Genomic DNA, 24,000 nt, shown 5'->3' with positions numbered 1-24,000 from the left:
ATATTGCTCATATAGTGAGACAATTTTGTGTGCTTCTGCTTGCTGCTTTATGGCAGCAGGATTCCGGATTTCCCCTTTTCTGATCTGAATTGAACTATTGAACTGAACTGGATCAATCTGAATTGAACTATTGAACTGAACTGGATCAATCTGAATTGAACTATTGAACTGAACTGGATCAATCTGAATCGAACTATTGAACTGAACTGGATCAATCTGAATCGAACTATTGAACTGAACTGAATTAATCTGAAACTGTTGAACTGAATCCAAGTTATTGTATTGAATACTGTTATATTTCATGCTGTTGTTGTGTTAAGTGGGTTCTACTCATACTCAATTGGTATTCTGAGTTAAGTGCGATCTATTTGACATTAATTGTAAGTGTTCCTGTTTAATGCTTTTTGTTTTATTAAAAGTGCCGGCTTTCCATTTAAGGGTCCCTGGTTCTGGTCTCTTCACTGTGCTTTGCTCCACTGCTCCAGCGAACCTAGAACTGGTCCAGTAGCTCATACATCTGTCTGATTGTGACACAAGTGCTACACTTCCTCCTCCACAAGACCCTTTCACACATAGACACTGGTAAGGGGAACTATGTGAGAGTGCTGTTTGTAGATTACAGCTCAGCATTCAACACCATAGTTCCCTCCAGGCTGGTCTCTAAGCTGCTGGACCTGGGCCTGGGCCCATCCCTGTGCAGGTGGGTTCACAGCTTCCTGACCAGCAGACCACAGGTGGTACGAGTGGGTCACCTCACCTCATCCTCCCTCACCCTCAACACTGGATCCCCCCAAGGCTGTGTGCTCAGCCCTCTGCTGTACTCACTGTACACCCATGACTGCGAGGCCACGTCAGAGTCCAACGTCATCATCAAGTTTGCTGACAACACTGCTGTTGTGGGACTAATCTCTCACAATGAAGAGACAGCCTACAGGAGAGAGGTCTCCCGCCTGGAGAACTGGTGCCAGGAGAACCACCTCCTGCTCAACGTCAGCAAAACGAAGGAACTGATTGTGGACTTCAGCAGGAAGCAGCAGAGGGACTACCATCCCTAAAAAGGGTGGTTCGTTCAGCTGAACGGACCATCAGAACCACCCTCCCCAACCTGCAGGACATTTACACCAAGCAGTGCAGGCTGAGGGCCATGAAGATCCTAAAACAGCCCAGCCACCCCGGACACTCTCTCTTCTCCCTGCTCCCATCAGGCCGGCGTTACCGCTGCCTGAGGGCTAAGACTGAAAGGTTGAAGAAGAGTTTTTACCCACAAGCCATCCGTCTGCTCAACTCTGAGCCCTAACTGGACCATTATTGCACAATGTAAATATTATAATTTATAAAAGTGTGTATAGTGTATAGTATATAGAGTATAGTGTATAGTGTGAATTACTTTTTTTTTTTTTTTTTTTTTTATTCTTCTTATTTATATGTGTGTGTATATATGGTTGCAGGTACAAAATACATTTCACTGTGCATTGTACTGTGTATAACTGTGCATGTGACAAATAAACACTATCTTAATCTTAATCTTAATCTTAGTTCATGGAGCTGTGCACAGTGCAGGTAAAATGGTGCTTTAGTGAGACGCCTAAAATTGTCAGAAATTCACGTTTTTTTCTGTGTGGCATCATAGATTAACTTCACATACAGCAAAGCTGGGACTAATGCTCGTGTGACGTCTAAATCATTAAAATGCAAGAAGAAAATGTATAATAACATACCCTGTACAGTGATGTTGACTGCACTGCTGAACTCTCCTGATCCAGACTCACACCAGTACACTGCAGTATCTGACTTTGTCAAGAAACCGATGTAACATGTGGATCCAGTCATTGTCCTACAGCCAGAGGTCAGTCGGCCGTCCTCAGTGAACTTCTTCACTCTCCACTCAGCAGAGTTTCCCTCACAGGTCAGTGAGACAGAGTCAGAGGTGAAGTGTTGCACTCTGTCAGGACTCACTGTGAGAGACGCTGCTGAATGAACATCTGGAAACATGCAGGGAGGAGACAAAGCTCAGAGATGTTAAATATTTCTTAACAGATTAAGAAGATGCAATATTTGTTTTGGCCAACCTAAAATTTGTACCTTCAATACCAAGAACAACAAAATCTTTAATGTGCAAAAAACTTTTATTGGCCGCCTGTAGTCAGTGTTTTCTTCATATTTATGTTAAACTGGTTGCTGCCTTTACTTCCAAAGATGTTCCTGTTCTTCATATATTTCAGTTTTTTTTCTGTACATCCACTTGACCACTAAGAAAAGTGTCTTCAGTCAATTGTACATCTTGTCTGTTGAGTAATTAATATGAAATTAAAGTCAATATTTGGTGTGATCACCTTTATCTTCAACACAGCCTGAACTCTATTTGGCAGCTTTCTTGTCATTTCTTTAAATGGTCTTCAGGAAATGTTCTCCAGGCTTCTTGAAGGACATTTTATGCTTGAATGAGCTGTAGGTCAGTTTTAAGTGGCTAAACAAGCAAATAAATAAATGAGCCTATCCCAGTTTTCATAGGGTCAGAGGCAGCTTTATTTTTTTAATAGCAGGTAATTTCATAACACAGCAGGATGTCTGCTACCATTTGCTTTCATCTACTGTCCAGTAGACCCACAGTTTCCTGTATTGTGTTTACATGACACTTCTGTCACCAAATCACCATTTATCTGCTCTATTCTCACTAACTGATTGTATATTCTTGTATATTCTGTATATTTCTGACTGTACATTCTTGTATGACTATATTTCCAACTATATCTCTGCTTGTGTGACTATGATGTAAAAAGCGCTACTGGAACTTTGATTTCCCTGACGGAACCCTCCCAAAGGGATTAATAAAGTTTAATCTAATCTAATCTAAACTACAGTCAGACTGTGGGAGGAAGCCAGAGTACCTGCAGAGAAGCACGCAGACACAGGGGAGCATGTAAACTCTGCCTAGAAAGGTCATCGATTATCATGATTGAAAAGGTTATAAAAGAAGAAAACAAAGAAATTAATTTGGCTTAATCACAGTAAGAAATTAAGAGACTGATTTTTCTTTTCATATAAATGAGTTTTAATGGACTGAATCTCAGTGAAAGAGAGAAACTGGTAAAGAAACATAACATCAGCTTATTGAAAGGATGGAAACAAACTGACCTGCAGACCAGACAAACTTTGGTTCACTGTGATCAGTGTGATACTCTGGGTCTCCTCTTCCAGCTCTACACACATATCCTGCTGTGTGTGTCTGTCCATCAATGATGTAGGAGTCCTGTGCAGTCCCACTGCCATCAGGTAGCAGCTCATAACTGTAGGATTTCTCTGATAGATCAGGAACAGCTTTATACCAGTAGAAGCTCCATCCTGCAGACGGATGTTCAACCTCACAGTTCAGAGTTACTGAGGCTCCAGGACTCAGCCATGATGGAGACACAGTGAGGACAGGACGGGGTTCTAGTGGGAAAAATACTTAAAGACTGAAATGATCTAAACATCTAAAATCTCTCTAATCTCAACATGTACTAACAAAAACACATTTTTACAGCCTGTTTATATTGTCAGGTTAAAGGAGCTTTGACTCTACTTACTGTCAGAAACTGTCAGTGTGACTGAATCACTCCACTCTGTTGTTTTATGCTGTGAACTTTTCATTCGGCCCTTACAGCGGTAGTTTCCACTGTTGGATGATGAAGCAGATCTAATCCTGTATTCATTTTGATTTGGAGGTTTTCTGGAGCTGTTTGTTTCCCATTCATAATCCCACTCAGTGTCTCCTCCATGGATCTCACATCTGACAGTGATCGTCTCTCCTCTGTATATCTCAGTCCAGTTTGGATGCAGAGTCACAACAGCTTTGTTTGACACTGTTAATGTTCAAGAAAGAACAACAAGAACACATGAATGACAAAAAGGTTTGATTTAAGACCAGACATCTGGTGGTAAACACATCATGTTCCTACATCATAAATTAATTAACACTGTGTTAAATGTAAACTCACCAGTTTTCTCAATCCTGACTAACTCGCTGTACTCTGTGTAGTAAACTGGGTCTCCTCTTCCTCCTCTGCACCTGTAGAGTCCTTCCTGTGAGACTCTGATTTGTCCATTTGAGAGGAAAAATGCATCTTGTGTGGTCAGAGGTTTAGAGTGTTTCTCATCTCTGTACCAGTAGTATTTCCATCCTGATGATAATGATGATGATGATGATGATGATGATGGGTTCACAGAGCAGGTCAGAGTCACACTGCCCCCTACTAGAATGTCTCTAATATCAGCTCTCAGTTGAGCCTTTGGTCGACCTGTTGAGTTTGGAATAAACTACAATCACAATTCAAAGCACAGATCAGAATGGGGTGGGGTAATGATGCATGCGTGTGTGTGTGTGTGTGTGTGTGTGTGTGTGTGTGTGTGTGCGCACACCACTCACATTGACACCTTTGGGTAATTTAGAATCACCAGTTAACCTAACTCCAGTAACTGCATGTCTTTGGACTGTGGACAAACTCCACAGAAGGGCCGAGGTGGATTCAAAGCCAACCTTTCTAGCTGTGAGGCAACAGTGCTAACCACCACACCCCCAATCTGATGGGCAGGTTAATGCATGTTATTGATGAATTGATTAGTTTTTCATGTCCTGCAGCCTGGCGTTGCTTCGACTGACAGAATATAGATACCAGCTCAGTGATAAGAAAATATTAATATAATAAAAAGTAAAGTGGCAGGTAATTTCAAAGCACAGTAGGATGTTTGGCACCATTTGCTATTAGTTCTACAATTTCCTCCATCCTGCATGTGTTTACATTACACTTCTTATTCTGTGTTCACAACCACAGAAACACTAAAATGTTGTTACTCAGTGAAGATTCCTGTCAGCCTAACAGTCTCCCACCTGCATCCAAAGGCTCTCTATTAGATCTCATTTCTATTTTGTTTTTGATATTTTCTTATGTTTTTGTCCAGGTTATTGTTCATTTTAGGCTTTTAATAGTTCATGTAATGCATGCTGGTGTCCTTGTGATCCTAGTTTGAATGAGCACACTTTCTTTTGTCTGTCCTAATAAGATTTTTACCCTTTAGTCAAAGAACAGGTTTGTTAGAACGAGCTGTTTCTACTTTTTCTTTCAGTGTTTCATTTTGAATAAGCCAGTGCATAATTTAATGTCATTTATGAATGATTAGTTTGATATTATATAAACTGACTGTCTTTTTGTAACAACCATAACTTTGAAGCAGCCTTGAAATACAAAGAAGTGAAGGTGTAGGCAGTGAGGCATTCAGCACGGAGAGTGATGTTGTTTCTGTTTGAGGACATTCCTGGATCGACCCCTGATCCCAAATAGGATTTTTAGAGGAAAAGAAATCAGCTTCAAGCCTTTCTTAAAGTCCAGAAAATACTACAGTTTTTGTTTATTTTCTGTGTACTGTATGAGAGCTGCAGTGAGGAGGTCAGGGTGTGTGGTGGGTGTAGAAAGGTCAGAGGAAACATTAAATGTAGTGTGAAATCAAAGTTACCTAAACATAAAGTACGCACTTGTTGGCAGGAGATCAAAAAGAAAACTAAATAAATGAGTTAACAGCACATTTCACAGGCTGAGTTTGAAAGTTATAAAAATGAGATCTTCAGACTTTATATTCCAGGTTATAAACATTATGCTGACAAACTTAATCAGAATCCTTTTATTTAGTTTTATTTGAAGCAGACAGGCTGTCAGTTTGACCTGCGGTTGCTTTTGTTTTGACAAAGACGCATCAGATTGAGTTTGAACTGAAACTCCAATCACTGCATTTCTTGACATCAGCTAGAATACCATACTAACACACCAACACACAATCACATCAATGCAGCAGCTACAACTTTCTACTACAAATACCTTTCACTGTCATGGTCGCTGCGTCTTGGACCCAGAGTTTTGAGTTATCTTGTTATGATTCCTGGTTTTTATTCTTTAATATTTCAGGGTTCTTATCTGGTTCTGCTCAGTTATGTTATGTTCCCTTAATCTCTGTATTCCTGTCTCTCTTGTATTTCCATGTCTGGTTGAGTTCTAGTCTCGTCTCTCTCCGTTGTGTCTCTGTTATCATGTCACTCATGTTTTGTGACTCCATGTGTCTGGATTCTGTCTTCAGTATAGCTGCCTCCCTGTCTTAAATCAAGTCCACATCTGTTTCTATGACTGCTTGTTTCCTGTTTTACACAGTGGGTAGGCGCTCGCCTTGCAGCTGGAGGGTTGCCGGTTCAAGCCCCTGTCCCTGGGCTGTGTTGTGTCCTTGGGCAAGACACTTAAACCACATTGCCTAACGGTAGCGCCTGTCTCTGGCTGCATGACCGCAGATGCTCGTCTCTGGATGAGTGATCTGGAACAATCATTTTGTTGTGTGCCTTGCATTGTTACATTCCCTTGTTGACGTTTTTATAAGTGCTATGCTGCTTCCAGGACCTGCTGTGTGAGACCTGCCCTTCCCCAGCCCTTACTCCTGCTGTCAGGCTGTCATTGGCTGGAGTCTGGGACCTGCAGCCAATTGCTGCTCTGCAGGGTCTACATAAGCTGGCTGCAGGTGTGCCTTAGGGCCTTTAGCCATGGGGTGGTAATTAGTGCACCATGTACTTTGGAGATGTAGCTGTTTGTGGATAATTGTTTGTTAGTCTTTCTTTGATTTTTGTCTGCTTTAGTGCCCTGTGGAAGCTGGTAGGGGAGAGCTGCCATTTCTTTTGATGACCCACCTTTTTCTCCTGTCTTTTGTTGCTCGTTAGGGAGCTGAGGTGTAGGTTTGTATGTTTTGTTTTATTTAGTTAGGTAGTTGATGGGGTTTTCTTTTCCTAGTTCAGGGCGGTTTTGTTTATGTTGGCTTTGGCTCTCCCTGAAGTCATAGTCTTGCTTTTCTAATGTTATCTGGGCCTCTAAAGGGGACGTAACAGCATGCACAATGACAATGAGTTGAGTCTAACATCTAGTCTCACATTTTGTGTGTTTCATGTTCAGTTTTCTCCTGTCTTGTCTTGCTTAACTATTCCCAGCTGTGTCCCCACCTGTTCCTGATCCTCTAGTTATCTGTGTTTTGTATTTAAGCCCTGAGTTTTCATGTTTGTTGTTTAGCTCTATGAATAACCATTAAAGGAACCTCTTAGTCAAGTCTGCCTCCTGTGCACTGCATTTTGGGTCCAACACTGGTTTTGACATTCACACCCTACCTGTCAGCTGTCACAGGTGAACAGCTGAAAGCACCTAAGGACTGATCAAACACACAAAGGCACTCATGCAGTATGCTACACAAATTGCCACAAACTTTCCCAAATGTGGGTCTAATAAAAACTATTTAATCTTATCAACAGCAGGATGAGATACAGAGCAGCTGAGCAGAAAACTTCAACATGGATCTTAAATACGAGCAGAGACACTCTTAAAGTGGGAAGTCTCAGTTTTTAACTTCTAGCTGCCATTAAGACTTAATTTAATTATTTGCTAATTGAAACTGATGCTCATTATCAAATATGAACTGCCCAACACACTGTAGCACAAAAATGTGCAGTTTATTATTCATGAAACACACCAAGATGAACAACTCGAGCCTGAACACACTCACAAAACATTAGCTAGTGTGTGTGTCATAACGTGTTGCAGTGTTTGTTGCTTTGACTCTGACTGAGGAGGAAAAGCAACTTCAACAATTTTACAAAACATTGCTCACACAACAAACATGACTTACTTGTTACTGACAGTGTGAAGGCTTCACTCCACTCTGTTGAAGAATATGAGTCATCTCTGCGTCGACTCTTACACATGTAGTCTCCACTGCTGGACTCAGAAACTCTGAATGTCAAATAATTATTGTGTGTCCACTGTGTGGTTTGCCTGGGTCCTCTCCATTCATACTCCCACTCAGTGGGTTCACCTCCTTCCTGCACCTCACATGTCAGAGTGATCGTCTCACCGCTGAATATCTGAGTCCAGTTGTGTTGTTGTTGTTTTACAGCAACTTTATTGGAAACTGTTTACAGATGTTAACAGTTGAGATACAAACAGAAACATGAAATCAACAGAGAAAACTTAACATTGTATGTTTGCTAATCATGAGTGAATGTTTCAAACTAAATTACTGAACTCACAGGTTATCTCAATGATGAGGTCAGCACTTATATCAGTGTAGTAAACTGGGTTTCCTCTTCCTCCTCTGCATCTGTAGATTCCTCCTTGAGATACTCTGATAACTCTGTTTGGTTGATCATCTCTTCTGATTGGAACTTCAGTGGTTCTTTGGGTGCGTCTGAACCACTCATATTTCCACTCAGCAGATCTCCCCACAGAGCAGGTCAGTGTCACACTGCCCCCTACTGGTATGATTGTTGTTCCTGCTGTCAGTGTGGCCCTGGGTTTACCTGCAGTTATGGAAGAGAAGGAAAAACTATACACAGATGATTTAGTATAAATGCATAAAAACTAGGGGTGGGACTTTAACGGGCTAATTTCGATTAATTAATTACGGGAAAAATAACGAATTAAAAATTTTAACGCACTTTAAACGCACTTTGCACCGTGGAAAGTTTCTCAGTGCACGAGTTCCCGGCATACAGATTATATCGACGCACAATGTCAAAAATTCAGGGGCCGCATCCTTCGAAGGACACGTGTCCTTCACAGCCCACGAAGACCGCAAAGGCCGGAAGTGAGCAGCTAGCCTTCATATTGTAGAGGGTTGAAATGATCTCACTTCTGAGATTAAGTATCAAACGGTGATAAAGATAAAAACAGTCACCCCTAAAGTTTTTTTGTTTTGTTACATTTGTAAATTTGACTGTCATTTAAGCACTGTTGTGAGTCCTGTGCAGTTTCACGTATTATGGTGCCATCCCACAGCAGGACGCTAGAGGGCGTATCGCGCTCGGGGTATGGAGTAGCTTTGGGGCACAGAGGAAGAATAAAACTTCCTGTTATGAAGCTACGATAGCTCAACGTGTGTGCCTTTTGCTATTCTCTACCACAGGTCAGTAAAAACACCTTACAATGACTGTGCAATACAGACCATATGTGTAGAGAAGGTTGTTATGAGAGACTTGTACAGGCCGGCAAAAGAAGCCGTTTGTGAAGCGATTGGTGTGTAAATCGTGGCTTATTGATGTATGCTAAGCGATGCTAATGCTAGCGGACTTGGCTAATGTGGAGTAGAGTGGGGAAGCTAACCAAAACTAAATGAGAAACTGCTGGACTCACATGTGAACTTTTACTCATGTGCACTCTATGAACAGTCATATGTTATTCTTCTGGTTATGATGTTTAGTTAAAGTACAGTTTTGGTGGTTTAATACCGAAACCAGTAATGTAATTTGGTAAGGTGACTTAGTGAGTAATGGCGACTGTCGATGAATGACTCTTGATGAGAGAGAAGCGCCATTAAAGGAGCATTGCATTTTATATAGCTGATAGTTTGCATTATAGCATTAGATGTGTTTGTTTTATGAACAAAGCTAATTAATTGTGTAAACAAAATGGAACAACAGCTAAAGGTATGTAAAAGTACAGTTCATTCAGGCACTTAATGCTGTAATAGGTGTTTCAATGGTTAAAAGCAAATGTGTTACTGTCTGTTACACATGTAGTTAAAAGGATCGAGTTAAGAACAGCAGTATGAGTGTGTTATGTGTTTATCTTTAAAATGAATGAGTTCTTGTTGTACATTGTGATTATAATTTGTTGATGGACTCAAAGAGACTCTACTGAATAGTTTTATGAAGTTGTGGAAATGTTTTGTGATTCATATTGTCTTGACTCAGGAGCACAATGGCCATGTTTTGTAAAAGAGACTAAAGTGAAAGGCCATTGGTTTATATTCAGTTTAGTAACACTTGAGGTATGTTTATAGATTTTCTGGTGAAGAATAAAACTTCCTGTTATGAAGCTACGATAGCTCAACGTGTGTGCCTTTTGCTATTCTCTACCACAGCACCACATGTTGGCACAGGAAGCCAGTTGCCCCTCAGACGACAAACCTAGGGAGGCAACAAATTTGGGGGCTCGTCCGGGATTAGCGCCCCCTGGTGGACGGGTGCTAATCAGCCAAGAACTGTGGGAGTCACATCCCTCTGATTAACAGAGCTAGCAACCAAAGCAACTGACTCCAGCAATCCACCGATGGCGACTCTACACGACCTACGGTGGGAGATCCAGCAGCAACTTCACCAGCTGACCAGTGCTGCCAACAGAGACTTGCTCTGTCAACTTGCAGTTTCCTGCAAAGAAGAAGGGGGTGACGATTTTCCTGGTGATGATGCCACGGAGGTGGAGTTCTTTGATTTCATCACTGACTTCTTGAGAAGCAAACGACTAAAGAATCTCAAGGATCAGGGGATGTCTCGTCTGCTGGTGTTTCGTGACCTCATCGATGAACTGCAAGCGGCACAGGTAACTGTTGAACACAACCAAGCGTCTGATGAAGAGGATGCTGCTTCGGTATCAGAGACTGAACCACCTGTAGTAGCAGCAGTAGTGAGTAAGAAAGTATCAAAATCAGTAGTTGCTGATCCAGCGACTGGTTTAATAAAACTGACTGATGTAGCTGCATTGTTACCACATAGAGACTTTAAGATGCATGGTGGTCACATCTCAGATTTGGACTCTGACTTGAGTTTTAACAGTATGTGTAAGCAAATAGACGAAGGGCTGGCCGAGGGTTTCTCAGAGGCTGAAATTTTAAGGACCGTGCTTAAGATAATTAAGCCTGGTACCTTAAAAGACATGCTTATGACCAAAGATAGCCTGACCCTGGCTGAGCTAAAGCGTTTCCTCAAAGCACACCTTAGGGATAAAAGCAGTACTGAATTATTCCAGGAATTGAGTAACGCAAAACAACATGACAGAGAGAGCCCACAACAGTTTATGTACAGACTGATGGGGGTGAAACAACGTATTATGTTTGCTTCTAAACAAGGTACAGACTTTCAATATGACAGCAAACTGGTGCAAGGAGTGTTTCTTCATTCCCTCTACCGGGGAATGAATGAAAAATGCTCATACATCAGATGAGACCTTCAACCCCATATCTCAGACATGGGTGTGACTGATGACTTTATTCTCGAAGTGATTACGAGGTCACTGAGAGAAGACACAGAGAGGAAAACTAGGTTGGGCCAGGCCTATAAACAAAAGACAATCAGTGTCAACACCGCCCAGCAGGATAGCGATAGACAAAATGCAGGTCAGATGCAAGCCGAGGTGCAGGCTAATCGCACTGCTATACAGGAGCTGACTGCACAAGTGTCATCTTTGGCCAGGAGCTTAGAGAAAGCCCTCACACCTGTTGTGAATGTGGCAACAGAAAACACTTATCTGCCTCCGCCACGTCCAAAACAGCCAGCCAAGCCGGAAGTTAAAGGCAAATGCCCCCAGTGTACATCCCAAGGAAATGACACTTGCTCACACTGTTTCCGGTGTGGAAAAGAGGGACACAGGGCTATTGGCTGCTTACAGAAGGGTAATCTGTCGGGAAACCAGGTGAGGTCACTGGGGGGGGACCACCAGTGACCGCAGATAATGCAGAGTCCCCCATTACAGAGAGGCTGCGCCCCAAAGAGGAAATCTCATCTACCAAGTCCACCAAACCACACCAAGTGTCCAGAAGGGAGCGTGTGGCCCAGCTGATTGGTGGTAGGTGCATGGTAACATGCTGCTTGGATGGGGTCAAACTCCAGATGCTATTGGACAGTGGGGCCCAGGTAAGCATAGTGGATAAGTCTTGGGTGCAGAAAGCTTTACCCAATGTACCAATTCAACCACTAGAAAGCCTACTGCAAGACCACCCCCTCAAAGTCACTGCAGCTAATGGAACAGATGTACCTTTCGATGGGTGGATAGAAGTCCTTCTTGAAATCACAAGTAGCAAACATGGCTCAGTTGCTCTTCATGTCCCGATGCTAGTGAGCCAAGCGGGTGTGAGCAGCCCATTACTAGGTTTCAACGTAATCCAAGAGATTATTGCAGGAAACAGTGATCAGACTGCTAAGGCCAATTTAGTGGATCTATTGTCAGAGGCTTTGAAAATTAAGAAAAATAGCATTGAAACTCTTGTCTCTGTTGTTCACACAATGCCACACCAGGAAGAGTCAGAACGCTCAACAGTGAGAGTGGGAAAGAAAGGACTCACCATCCACAGCAGTCGGGTCTGCGAGGTGAGATGTCGAATTAGAGCTTTTCCTGCAGGTGGAGTCATGTTGTTTGAGCCAGATATAGAGTGTAGCTTGCCAGATGGGTTGGAGTTGTTTCCTGCTCTTGTTGATGTACCGGCTGGTGCCTCTAAGATTGTAAGAATCCCAATCCAAAATCCCACAAAGCATGATGTTTTCTTGCCTCCGAAAGCAGTCTTGGGATTCATCGAGGAAATTGTTGAAAGTACACCGGTGAACATTCATCCAGTTACCCAGAAGTCAACAGAGCCACTCAGTGACCCTCTCCTCTGCACTACTCAAGTAAGTTCAAACCATGATGGATGGAGTGAGGGAAGAGGAAATTACAGGACTGCCCAGGGTGAAGAAAAATGGCACCCTGATGTCAGTTTAGACCATCTGTCTGAGTCTGACCAAAGCAAGGTACGGCAATTGCTTTATGAGGAATCAGATGTGTTTGCTCGTGATGAAGGACACATTGGATGCATCCCTGGCTTACAACTAAAAATCAACACAACCGACAATACTCCAGTCCAGAAGAGCTACAATTCCATCCCACGACCACTGTATAAAGAGGTAAAGGACTACATCCAAAACCTCTTAAACAGGGGGTGGATCAGGAAATCTGTGTCGGCCTATTCCTCGCCAGTGGTGTGTGTGCGGAAGAAGGACAACAGTCTGCGCCTTTGTGTTGACTTCCGGGAGCTCAACCGTAAGACCATCCCAGACCGTCATCCACTACCGAGGATCCAAGATCTGTTGGACAGCCTGGGGGGCAACTCATGGTTCTCCATCCTGGATCAAGGGAGTGCATACCATCAAGGTTTTGTGACTGAGGAATCAAGACACTTAACAGCCTTTAGCACCCCGTGGGGACTCTACGAATGGGTGCGAATACCCTTCGGATTGACAAACGCTCCAGCCGCCTTTCAGAGGTGCATGGAGGGAGTCTTAGAGGGCATCAGAGATGAGTGCTGTGTGCCTTATTTGGATGATGTCCTTTGTTATTCAAAAACCTTTGATGAACATGTGAACCATCTGAGACAAGTATTTCACCAAATGCGACAACATGGTATCAAGCTTCGGCCCACCAAATGTGAACTCTTCAAGAAACAGATCCGATACATCGGTCGAATGGTTTCAGGAGAAGGGATTCAGATCGACCCGAAGGATTTGGAAGCAGTCTTGGCCCTGAAAGATAAGAAACCCCGCACTGTCGGAGAGATCCGGACATTGCTTGGATTTCTGAGTTATTACCGGTCCTTTATCCAAGACTTCTCACGATTGGCAAGACCCTTGTTTGAACTTCTCCAGAGCCCAACTGAGACAAGCAGTGCCGTCCGACCTCAGTCTGGTAAGGGAAAGGGTCAAGTAATCAAAGGGAACAAGGGACAACTCCCCTCCCGTACACCTGTAACTTGGACTAATGAACATCAAACTGTGGTATCAAGGTTGGTGGAGATGCTGACAAACCCTCCCATCTTAGCCTATCCAGACTTTGATCTTCCATTTGTGCTACACACAGACGCGTCAAATGAAGGACTAGGAGCTGTGTTATACCAACACCAAAACAACAAACTGCGCGTCATTGGGTACGGGTCTAGAACCTTAACACCTGCCGAGAGGAATTACCACCTACACTCTGGCAAACTTGAGTTCCTGGCCCTTAAATGGGCTATTTGCGACAAGTTCCGGGATTACCTGTATTATGCACCAACCTTCACAGTCTATACAGACAATAATCCCTTGACCTACATCCTGAATTCAGCAAGACTAAACGCTGTGGGTCACAGGTGGGTTGGGGAATTGGCCGACTTCCATTTTGATATCAAGTATAGACCCGGAAAGAAGAATGCGGACGCTGACATGTTGTCCAGGTACCCAGTGAACCTTCAGCAGCAGATGGAGGATCATACAGAAACGATGTCACCAGAGGTGGTCTCTGCAGTGTGGCAGGGAACAAAAATGGCACAAAATGATGAGGTCCCCTGGGTTGCTGCATTGCAATTAAACGTTGATGATGGAAACACTGTGCCTTCAAACGGTGTCTCAAGCATCATACCCAAAGATATCAGAGCAGCACAACAAGAAGATCCAGCTATTAGAGAGGTTGTGTCTCTGAAGCAGAGAACATGGACTCCGAATGAAAAAGAGAAGAGAGCAATGTGTAAACAGACAAGGAGACTACTCTATGAGTGGAACAAGCTAGAGGTAGAAAATGGACTACTCTATCGGAAAACACATCAAAACGTACAACTGGTCCTCCCGGAAAAGCTCAAATTGGAGGTACTGAAGAGCTTGCATGACGACATGGGGCATGTAGGTTCAGACAAGGTTATCCACCTTGCCCGAGAACGGTTCTACTGGCCGTATATGCAACAGGATATTGAGGACTATGTGACAAAAAAATGCCCTTGCATAAAACAGAAACATCCCAGTGTCCCACAAAGAGCTCCAATGGCATCCCTCACCAGCAGTGCACCATTTGAGCTAGTTTCCATTGACTACTTGCACCTGGAGCCAAGCAAGGGAGGGTATGAGTACATCCTTGTCCTTGTCGACCACTTTACGCGCTTTGCACAGGCATACCCAACAAGGAACAAATCGGGAAAGACAGCTGCTGAAAAGTTATTTCAGGACTTTATTCCTCGGTTTGGGTATCCAGAAAAGTTGCATCACGATCAAGGACGTGAGTTCGAGAACAGCCTGTTCCAAAGACTACAACAACTGTCAGGAATTGCACATTCACGAACCACCCCTTACCATCCTCAATGCAATCCAGTGGAACGACTAAATCGGACACTTCTCCAAATGCTGCGTACCCTACGAGAAGAGAAAAAGAGTGAATGGAAAGATCATTTGCCTCAGATTGTGCACGCATATAATTGCACAAGACATGAAGCAACAGGATACTCTCCATTTTTCCTTTTGTATGGCAGGGCTCCACGGTTGCCAGTCGATTTGCTGTTTAGCCAAAGGAAAGAGACTGAGGCACGTAACCACCAAACCTTTGTACAAAAATGGGCAGAGAGGATGCGAGTGGCTTATCAAATAGCTGCAGACAACAGCCTTAAGTCCTCAGCCAAAGGCAAGAAACAGTACGATAGACGTGTAAAAGGGGTCACTCTCCAGCCAGGTGATAGGGTATTGGTGAAAAATCTGTCAGAGAGAGGAGGGCCAGGGAAATTGCGTGCCTATTGGGAGAAGGTCGTACATCGCGTGGTGGAGAGAGTGAGAGATGGGCCAGTCTATAAGGTGCAGCCAGAGAGAGGAAGTAAGACCATGCGCGTTCTGCATAGAAATCTACTGCTGCCAGTAAATGACCTACCTCTTGAAGAAGAACTTCCCGTGGACGAAAAGACCAGACGGAAGGGACAAAAACAACCTGAAAAATATGTTGACCAAACAGCAACAAGTAGCTCTGATGAGGAAGATGAATATACTTACCATCGTGACCTCCGGAGCAGAATCCCATGCTACAGACTCGCAGACCCTTGCCAGCAAGATCCTGTTATTCTACAGGAGCGTCCTCAGCAACGGGAAACTGTCATGGCACGGCGGAAATCGCTAACTCAGCGCAAGTTAAATGCAACAGCCAGAGAGTTCTGTCCTACTAACAGGCAAGAATCTGAGGGAGAGCAGGACATTGTGGAGACTGAGGAGTTGGTCAAAACAAGGTCTGACCAAGTGGATGAGACGGATGGAGGAAACATAGGAGAAAACGACAAGGTAAGGAGGTCACAGAGGAGAGGGCGACCAGCAGAAAAACTCACATATGACACTCTGGGTCAGCCATCATACCGCCATTGGAGAACGGACATGAACGCCCTCTCAGCCAGCCAACCCTACGTGTCCAATCCCGGCTTTCCATCCTCCTTTTACCCCATCCATCCCCAACCATACTACCACAACTGGTACACTCTCATACACTGACGGGTCCACACAAATAGAAACAAATGTCAGGAGACATTCTTTGAGTGGGAGAGAGTGTAGAGGGTTGAAATGATCTCACTTCTGAGATTAAGTATCAAACGGTGATAAAGATAAAAACAGTCACCCCTAAAGTTTTTTTGTTTTGTTACATTTGTAAATTTGACTGTCATTTAAGCACTGTTGTGAGTCCTGTGCAGTTTCACGTATTATGGTGCCATCCCACAGCAGGACGCTAGAGGGCGTATCGCGCTCGGGGTATGGAGTAGCTTTGGGGCACAGAGGAAGAATAAAACTTCCTGTTATGAAGCTACGATAGCTCAACGTGTGTGCCTTCTGCTATTCTCTACCACAGGTCAGTAAAAACACCTTACAATGACTGTGCAATACAGACCATATGTGTAGAGAAGGTTGTTATGAGAGACTTGTACAGGCCGGCAAAAGAAGCCGTTTGTGAAGCGATTGGTGTGTAAATCGTGGCTTATTGATGTATGCTAAGCGATGCTAATGCTAGCGGACTTGGCTAATGTGGAGTAGAGTGGGGAAGCTAACCAAAACTAAATGAGAAACTGCTGGACTCACATGTGAACTTTTACTCATGTGCACTCTATGAACAGTCATATGTTATTCTTCTGGTTATGATGTTTAGTTAAAGTACAGTTTTGGTGGTTTAATACCGAAACCAGTAATGTAATTGGGTAAGGTGACTTAGTGAGTAATGGCGACTGTCGATGAATGACTCTTGATGAGAGAGAAGCGCCATTAAAGGAGCATTGCATTTTATATAGCTGATAGTTTGCATTATAGCATTAGATGTGTTTGTTTTATGAACAAAGCTAATTAATTGTGTAAACAAAATGGAACAACAGCTAAAGGTATGTAAAAGTACAGTTCATTCAGGCACTTAATGCTGTAATAGGTGTTTCAATGGTTAAAAGCAAATGTGTTACTGTCTGTTACACATGTAGTTAAAAGGATCGAGTTAAGAACAGCAGTGTGAGTGTGTTATGTGTTTATCTTTAAAATGAATGAGTTCTTGTTGTACATTGTGATTATAATTTGTTGATGGACTCAAAGAGACTCTACTGAATAGTTTTATGAAGTTGTGGAAATGTTTTGTGATTCATATTGTCTTGACTCAGGAGCACAATGGCCATGTTTTGTAAAAGAGACTAAAGTGAAAGGCCATTGGTTTATATTCAGTTTAGTAACACTTGAGGTATGTTTATAGATTTTCTGGTGAAGAATAAAACTTCCTGTTATGAAGCTACGATAGCTCAACGTGTGTGCCTTTTGCTATTCTCTACCACAGCACCACATGTTGGCACAGGAAGCCAGTTGCCCCTCAGACGACAAACCTAGGGAGGCAACATATCAGCTGCCATCACCTCTGCGTAGCTCATGTCGCCTAGCAACGTGAGTGTGAAGCACAGCTGTGTAAAACAGCTGGTTAAACGGAAAACGAACTTTTTCTCCTTTTTGTGGTTTAATTTTAAGTCTTTAATTCAAAATAAGCTGTTAAAACAAGCATAACACATTTCAACATCAAGGAATACAGCTGAGAGAATGATTAATTTCCAACTATAACAAGTGAGACATTAATGTTGAATAAAACTATCCAGTTATGATGCTTAACTTTAATTTCAGGAGTTTGCTTATCACAGGAGCACTTCCACCCTTCATTGGTCTGTGTAGTAGACTGGTGGGAAAGTAAACAACATTTTGAAGTTTAAGCTTATGTATATTGATTCATTCATCAACCACACTTAAATGAATATTTATCATGTTACATATTTAAATGTGATTAAAATGCAATTAATTTCGATTAATTAATTACAAAGCTCCTGATTAATTTGATTAATTTTTTTAATCGAGTCCCACCCCTAATAAAAACATACAAAAAGTTTTTTTTATGTAAATAAAAAAATAAAAATAAAAGTTAACACTTAAAGTATGTTTTAATGTTATCATTTTAATTTCTATCTCAACATGGTGACAGAACTACAGTAACTCAGGTTGTAGATCTGTAAATAAACCCAGTTTAACTGTTTGTCCATTCTCTGACCTGAAGAAATCACACTGAATGTAAACTAATACAGTTCACTGAAGGACACACAATAGTGGGTTAAGAGGGCTCTGTGTGGATAACAGAAACATCAGTCACCTAAAATTTTATGAAACTTTGATGTTTCTCATTTTCCTTTTTTAATTAAATTGTATCCACAGTTGTTGTTTGACATTAAAACACACACATGTAGTAATGATGATCAGAGTCTGTGAGTATTTTAGTGCTGTGTACACTGTGAGCAAAGTAGCAGGTAAAATACAGACGTCCTGGTTAAAGTTTCACAGCATCAGAAAAAAGTTTCCATGGCAACATTAATTAAATATATTTTGTTATTCAGATGAGTATTTGAACAGAGATCATACTGTACATTTATGCTATTGCTCACTGTAGACTTACCTGATACAGTTACAGAGACAGTGTTACTGCTCTTTGTATAACGTGAACTCTTCCTGCTACCAAAGCACTGATATTTCCCACTGTAACCTGTAGATGTGAATTTTATTCTGTAGTCTTTGTGTTTGACGTAGGGGACAAATTCTTGACCATCCTTGTTGAGTGTGTAATACCAGTCAGTGTCTGCTCCTTCATTCATGTCACACATGAAGGTAACAAACTCTCCAATGAAAAAACTGGACCAGTTGGGTTCAATAGTTAACACAGCATCTAGAATCCAACACAACCACAACATTAACAATTTAACACAATTTTATGCACTATAGGAGAAAACATCTGTGTTTATAATGTTAAAAAAATTATGAATATATTGAGAAATAAGTAAAAATAAACAGAAATGGAAAGTGCTCAAGATTGATGCAGCAGGCTGAGATGAATCTTTATTACTAAATAAAAAGAAAGAAATGAAAAAGTGAAAGTGTTCAGTCACCTTGAGCGTGTCCAGTGCAGAGGAGCGTACAGAGTAGGGTTTAATATTTTTCCCGAAAATGACATGAATCAAATCCCGGGAAATGACGAGCCATTTCCCGGGAATCCCGGGAAAAAGTTTATTTATTTTTTTATTTTAATTAGGCCTTCTGTAGCCTGTGTCGGCCTTAACCTATTGTGATATTGTAGAGGTAGCTTTCCAGCTATGTCCTGTTATGCCCAGTAGGGGGCAACGTCGGCTTGATTAACGCAATAAAACCTACATCTCGACATTCGAGTGCTCGAGCTATGCGGTGTTGTATCGTTCCTCAACGCTCCCTTAACAAATATAATTTGAATATTCCTCCATTGTACATGGAATTATACCAAGATATTTTACAACTGCTGGTGCAAAACAATACGGTTCATCTCCACAGCATTGATAAAGGCTGAGCCACGCTGTCGTGGCGACATCTGTTGCACTATATCTCCACCAGTGGAACGCTGTAATAGTCATTGAAAAGTTAACTACCGTACTACACTATAATATGACATAACACAGGGCCTTGAGTAATGCTCCACGACTTGGTCATTGCCATTCTGGCAACAGCAAATTTATAACACCGTGTCTGAGGGTTAAAGTAGGTTCGCTGTGAATCGTCTTTTGAAAAACTGGCCAATCCTTATAGCCTAAAAAATATACATTTTACTCAACTCCATTTTAAAAGCGAAATATGTTAAAGCAATCTATTTCATGATAATTTCTTCACACATTAGGCCCGTATCCTAATTCATGATTGTTAGTAAGCGGCTGCAAACGAGGAAAAGAAACACTCGAAGTTACACAGATATTTCTTTATTGTTTAGGGCAGGCATATTTTATAGGCTATATAATGCAATATAACAATATATAATAATATAAAATTATATAATACAAAATACCTTAGGGTAAACACATTGCCTACGATTTCAACAAAAAGAGGAAAAAAGCACAACTGTGTAATACCTCTATTAAAACGCTTGAGATGAAGGCTGAAGCCAGCCTTAAACGGAGGCTGAACGTGCCTGAAATGAAGAGTAATGCTTTTCGCATTAAACGAACCCTTCTCTCAATATTTCCTTAAATTTAACATTCTGAAGCTTTCTTTTCTTTCTGAAAGTCAAAACGACGCGCGCGACTTTTTTCCCGGTTTCCCGTCTAACGTTTCCCGGGAAACGGGAAATGGTTCTGATCGCATTTCCCGGGAATCCCGGATCCCGGGATTAAACCCTAGTACAGAGCACTACAATAAAGGCAGAAACTTCAGACATCATCAAACTATAGACACACTCAAATATGGCAGAAATAAAACACTTGGGCTTTTAGCAGTGGCTGCTGTGATTGGCTGCATTTTAGATTAAGATGTAAAATGCATCAAATGATCACAGATGAAGAAACAAACCTTTCTTAGATAAACTAAAGCAGCTCCACTCTAATCTGAGTCAGTGCACTAAAATCTAATCCAGGCTACAAACAACCATGTTGATAACAAACATGAGAGTCCTCTGTTCAAATGAACTGAAATGCTCCAAATGACTGATACTCTGTTCTTCTCACTGAAACATGTTTATCAGTCAGTATGAATCAAACTATAGAAGTCAGTGATGTACTCACAGAATAGGCCCAGCTCACAGAGCAAAGTGGGTCCCATCCTCACATCCAGCAGCGACACGTCTGAAAACTTCTACAACTTCCTGTAAAGAGAAAGAGTGAAGCAGCAGCTATGACACACCAACAACTGTGACAACACAAAGACTGTTTTAACTCCTCTCTGCTTCCTTCCTTTGACACAGAAATAACACAACTGAGCAGGTCTGACCACAGCATGCGTGACATGTTTATCCTCTCCTGCTGCTGCAGAAACATGTCAGGCAGATTTTTATGAAAAGGCCTGACAGATAAATTATGCATTAAGAGACAGATAATTATATATATTACATATACATATAATTACATATACATGAGCCTGATATATACTTGTTATTTGTGTATATATATATATATATACAAAAACAAAACTCCCTCTTCACAGCTATTGTCTAATAGAAGATAATGTAAGTCTGTTACAGGCAAACAACCAACCTATTGATGTCACTTCTACACTGCTCTAAAACCTTTTATTTCTTAAATCCAGCCTCACAGTCAGAGCTAAATCTGTGACAGTTTTCAGAGCAGGGCTCCAGAGTGTAAATCAGCCTTTATACCTGAAGTGTTTCATGTCCACTTTAAATCTGTCCAGTTTAAAGTGTCAGAGCTCTGATGTTTATCCGTCATGTAAGAAATAAACAGCAGCTCTGAGTTGCTCTCAGCAGCACTGAGCAAGTAGAAAAAGAGGACGAATCATAGTACCACGTTGTCCAGGCCGACTATTTATAGTTAATAAACTGAAAAAAAATTTATTGCACATCTATTGAATATGAAACTTGATGTCTTCTAAAATCACATTAGCTGTGGTGAGAATGAAGCCTTGTTTTTGCTGCCAAATCTCTGCGTTTGTAAAAGGAACTGGACATTTGCTCTACTTGTTATACTGTAATACCTGTTTTTGTAGTACTTTGTATATGTTTTTGTATGCTTTCAGTTTACTGTGGTAATAGGGATATAAAGGCATGCAGCCTTATAAATAGTGAATATTTAATAGGGCTGGAGACCTTGAAACTAAGGTTTTACTTGATAACAAAGTTAATATAAGTTTAATACAGTTTAATATCATCTTTAAAAATATATATATAACTATGATATGAATGAATAACTAATAAACAGTTTTACCTTATGTTAACAGGCTATACAGGGGTGACTGTAGCTCAAGATGTAGAGCAACTCAGCTACTAATTGTAAGGTTGCTGGTTTAATCCCTGACTGCTCCAGTGTGCAAGTAGATAATGTTTTAACATATCAGCATAATTTAAATTAACAGGTGCTGTTATTTAATTGTATTCTGCCATAACTAATACGTTAACTTCAACACCTGGAGTGCAGGGATCTGGATCCAAGGACATGCTTAAATGTCCATTTAAGAGGAGAGAAGAAAAACAGTTCAAGAGCTGCTTGAATGAATGGGTGGCTTTCAGGCAGGAAAAATTGCCTCATTAAATAATGGAGCTGCTGCTGTGGGTGTGAAACAATATGACGGCCGTCAGCGTGTCGTTTGTCGCAGCTGATGATGTCACAAGTTGGTTTGGTTGTGTTTTGTCCACTGACACAACCTTTGACCAGCTGCCAGGGAGTCAGGAGAGGAACAGGAGTGACCCTCTGATCTTATTGTACATTCTGTATAGTGACAAATAAATTCTATCCTAACAAACGATCCAAATGCAAGTTTTTTTTTTGTTTTTGCTGTAGTTTGTGTTTGTGTTGTGGAACAGATAAAGAAAATACATGATGATGTAACTTCCAGTTAATTGCTTATTTGTTGTTTGTTTACAGCTTATACAAGTTTCAGCACCTATTAACATTCAAGAGGTGGTTGTGATACGAGATATGAAACCTAAAAATACCTGAAAACATGTAAATGTTTTTGAAATGCCTGCTTTTTTAATAGACCCTTAAAGGAAGCTGCATTTTGGTGTGACAAATATCTTGTCACGGCTTCACAGGATGTCACTTTTTTTTCCTTAGCCCAGCATGTGTCATCACCACAGTGACTCTACTTGTATCTGTTTTTCACGCAGTGTCACGCATACTTTAATGTAGCAGTGATAATTAGTACTATTCTTCCTGGACAGGCAGATCATATAAAGTGTGTGATGCACAGAGAGAGCAAAGTGAAGTTCTCACTGTGCTCTTTGTATTCCTTGTTAACTCTCTGCTGTTTGCTGAAAGCATAAAACAAGACATCTGCCAAACTGAAGAAACCACAGGCTGCATTTCTTCCTTTCTAGGTAATCCAGACAGAAACAGTGAGGTCTGTCAGTGGATCAAAATAAACCTGTGGCAGCACAGAGTAAACCAACAACAGCCTTTCACACGCATGTAGGTGTAACAGAGAGAGAGGACCTTTACAAAAGGGTGGATAGCAGCTAAAAGATTGACCCCAAAGGATTGCAGAGAGACTAACGTAGCAGTTAAGAAAATGTCATTTATTTACAATAGATGAAATTCATAAACTTTAAAATATGTTTGATGCTTTTTCCAAAGAAACAGCTCCATGGCTTCCCAGTCCCAGGTTTCCTTGATGTCCATTTGGCTGCTTCTTCTTTACTCTGTTGAGTCTGTCCTGTTGTGCTGAACCCCGTGTTGGCCTCCTGTATCCATCTCTTTAAAATGGGGTTTCAGAGCAGGTGGACCTCATTGCCTTCACTGGGGAAATGTGTTATGGCAGAGGACCCAAATGCAAGATGCGTGACAACAAACTTAAAACACTGTTTAATGCTGGAGTGACTCCAGTACAGTGATCCCTCACCTATCACAGGGGTTATGTTCCAGAAACCCCCACAATAGGTGAAGTAGCTGTGTTATATTTATTATATATTTATTTTATTATTTAAATATATTTTAAGGCTTTATAAACTCTTCCCACACTGCTATAAACCTTTCCAACTGTCTTACTACAACATGAGTGTAGCCCAGTCCATAATGATTATGGGCATGAGTAAAAAGTTTTAAAATGTTCAAATAACTAATAGTTCATGTACAGTTTTTATAAAGTTCATAAGTGAGTTGTGTTAAAACAATAGTGGACCAAATCATTTTGTTTGTTAATAAAGTAGTATGTCACTTTAAGTCTGTGTAGATTCTCAGTCATCCAGGTCATAGTAGTCTCTGGAGCTTGAAAAAGGCGACTGGACTTCTTTTTGTTTCTTGAAGACGTTTCACCTCTCATCCGAAAGGCTTCTTCAGTTCTCAACCAAATGGTGGAGAGACCCAGGTATTTAAACCCCTGTGGGCGTAGTCCCCTGGAGGTGGTTATGACCCTCTATTGATCATGTGCGTGAACACATGTGCCCAGGTGTGAAGGGGGCGTGGGTCATA

General features: G+C 41.5%; 1 long non-coding RNA gene and 1 pseudogene across 1 annotated transcript in view; both read right to left on the bottom strand.

Annotated features, from left to right (window-relative positions):
- LOC115777559 (obscurin-like) overlaps positions 1 to 24,000 on the bottom strand; it is a 698,358-nt pseudogene that overhangs the window by 178,031 nt on the left and 496,327 nt on the right.
- The window catches only part of LOC115777575 (uncharacterized), a 97,925-nt gene continuing 92,620 nt past the window's right edge, over positions 18,696 to 24,000 (bottom strand). Inside the window, exon 3 of the long non-coding RNA XR_004019643.1 lies at positions 18,696 to 18,791. This is a non-coding gene — a long non-coding RNA (uncharacterized LOC115777575). The remainder of the gene's footprint in view (positions 18,792 to 24,000) is intronic.

The sequence above is a fragment of the Archocentrus centrarchus genome, unplaced genomic scaffold (assembly GCF_007364275.1).
Source record: "Archocentrus centrarchus isolate MPI-CPG fArcCen1 unplaced genomic scaffold, fArcCen1 scaffold_57_ctg1, whole genome shotgun sequence".
NCBI classification, from domain to species: Eukaryota; Metazoa; Chordata; class Actinopteri; order Cichliformes; family Cichlidae; genus Archocentrus; species Archocentrus centrarchus.
This window is presented reverse-complemented; position numbering and strand designations above follow the sequence as displayed.